Source organism: Liolophura sinensis, chromosome 7, assembly GCF_032854445.1.
Source record: "Liolophura sinensis isolate JHLJ2023 chromosome 7, CUHK_Ljap_v2, whole genome shotgun sequence".
Classification (NCBI taxonomy): domain Eukaryota; kingdom Metazoa; phylum Mollusca; class Polyplacophora; order Chitonida; family Chitonidae; genus Liolophura; species Liolophura sinensis.
The window spans coordinates 4,613,825-4,616,917 of NC_088301.1; positions in this window are offsets into that span (position 1 = coordinate 4,613,825).

Here is a 3,093-nt window from a genome sequence, read left to right on the forward strand (position 1 = left end):
GCATGTCTGTAGTCACTTATTCGTATGTATATTGGTGTTTCTGTGGTCATTTATTGGTATGTATATTAATGTGTCTGTAGTCACTTATTCGTATACATATTGGTGTCTTTATAGTCACTTATTCGGATGTATAATGGTGTGTCTGTAGTCATTTATTCGCATGTATATTGGTGTGTCTGTACTCATTTATTCGTATGTATATTGGTGTGCCTGTAGTCATTAATTCACATGTATACTGGTGTGTCTGTAGTCACTTATTCGTATGTATATTTGTGTGTCTGTTATCATTTATTCGCATGTATATTGGTGTCTCGGTACTCATTTAGAAATTTATGACAGAAACAAGTAAATCAACACTTGGATAGATTTACCTGTGCAACGTACATATTGTCGACACAAATATCCGAATATGTATGAATATGAAGCAAATGAATATATTAATGTGATCATAAGCATGAGTAAAAGGTCGACAGAGGGTTTAAAAAATTAATTATCCGTAAATAAATTAAGAGTTACCTTAGGCCGATATTGTGTCGCCGGCCATGCTCGCCCTCAGACGGTTGACTGACTTAATCTCTATTAATCGGAGGTGGTAATCGGCCGTAATGAAGCTAAGAGCTTTAAGCCGCCGCAGGCAAAACATTCAGCTTGTATGGTGATGGTGCTTCCATAGGCTTAAGCCAGTCACACATACGCAACAATGATCAGAGATCAAAATCAGCAAGAGTTACTCTCATTTAAAGTAGACTAAACGGAGATACAAGGGGGCGTTGATACTATGTGTGGACTTAATGAACGCTTTTTATAGGGATTACTTTTGTTCATCGTTGAAAAGGTATTTCCTCTGTGCAACAAACGCGATGAGCATGTAGATGTGCGGAACAATGCGCTCGTCGTCTGTATACAAGGAAATTAAAAAACGATTACAATCTGAGTGATGAATCGACAGACGAAACAAATCTAGGTTTTGCAACACAGGATGATCACTTGTATAAGCGTCAGTTTACAGCTTTGTACTCATTATACCCTGAACACTCCAAGAACCATCTGTATATATCATCAATGTACATTCTCCAAAATCATCAACGCTAAAATTATCACTTTTGGAAGGTTATAAATTGGCATTGATCATGACTACCATCAATATCGCCATTTCTCATTAACTTTGAACAGCCAGAAAGGTAAAAGACCCCTTGAGCGACAGAAGATTGTCCATTATATGCAGGTGTCCACATATGGTACAAATTTTAATTAAAACACCTGCATCCGCTTTTTTTAAAGCCAACTGCGAGTTCAAACAAAAATTCTCTGAATAACCCGCTCTAATAGAACACACACTTGCAATATCTACAAGACGTATATATATTCACTGGTCGCTAATGAGCATCCGGTTATCCTCCAATACAAGACTGTGTCATTACAACGCAACTCACCAAGAAATAAACAACTGAAAAGAATCTTGTATCAATACATTCATCTTTTTTGTCTTCTATGTACAGCATATGGATGATAGTTACATTGTCATGTTGAGAACATTATATATATATATATATATATATATATATATATATATATATATATATATATATATATATATATATATATATATATATATATATATATATATGTATTTCACGCTCTATAGACATAGTCGCCTCTCCGCATTTGTTTTGAGATCAGGTGAGAACGCATGTCAGTTTTGAGATCAGGTGAGAACGCATGTTAGGGGACTCCGTGGTTAGCGCGCTAGCACAGCGTAATGACCTAGGAGTCTCTCATCAATGCGGTCGCTGTGAGTTCAAGTCCAACTCATGTTGGCTTCCTCTCCGGCAGTATGTGAAGGTCTGACAGCAACCTGAGAATGATCGTGGGTATCGTCCGGGCTCTGCCCGGTTTCCTCCCACCATAATGCTGGCCGCCGTCGTATAAGTGAAATATTCTTGAGTACGGCGTAAAACACCAATCAAATAGATAAATAAATAAATTAATAAGAACTCATGTCAGTTTTAAGCACTGCTACTTTTGCAGTGAGTCCAAGCACGGAACGAGAAATCGATATGTATATTTCTCCATGAAAGTGAACCATCGTTCCAGTGCATTATGGTGCCGCATCACCGCATCACCTGTAGTCCATTTTAGTCGAAAGAGACGAATTTTGTATACTGACCGTTTTCAGTGATGTAAATATGCTACAAAACTTTGAATAGAATAACGTCTCGGGTGACTAAATGTTGCGAAATGAAAACGCCCTGATTTCTAGAGATTAATATCAAAGGATTGCTGTTATTCGGCACAAGATTTATTTAATTTATTTATTTGAGTGGTGTTCTACGCCGTCCTCAATTAAAATATTTCACTTCTATGCATCAGCGTCCAACATTATGGTGAATGGAAACAGGATATAAAGCTCGGGAGAAATCCACGACCATTCCCATGCATGCAGGGTGCTGGAAGACCTACTCAGATATACGATTCCTTACAGATCATCTCTTCCTAACCAATGAACAATGTATTTATTTATTTATTTATTTGATTGGTGTTTTACGTCGTACTCAAGAATATTTCACTTATACGACGGCGGTCAGCATTATGGTGGGTGGAAACCGGGCACAGCCCGGGGGAAATCCACGACCATCCGCAGGTTGCTGGCAGACCTTCTCACGTACGGCCGGAGAGGAAGCCAGCATGAGCTGGACTTGACCTCACAGCGACTGCATTGGTGAGAGACGCCTGGGTCATTGCACTGCGCTAGCGCAATGACCAATGAATACCATATGACGTCATTACCGACATCTTGTGCTCTATGTCACATGATAAAAATGAACACTTGAACAAACATGCTGTATATAGAATGAGAGAAATATAAGATAAAAATAAAAACAGACAAAAATACAGACCGTCCATGTCATTGGATATGTTTCCTGCGCGGTCCAGAATTGATCAATGTTCCGCAGGATGATGCGAATCAAATGTTCAATCACTGAAAATATTGACATAGATCTATAATTCACGTCTCTTGTGATATCGTGGATTGGACTTTAAATAACTGAAGTTATGCAGGGTTGGAAAGCGATCAACTTCTCGAAAACGGTT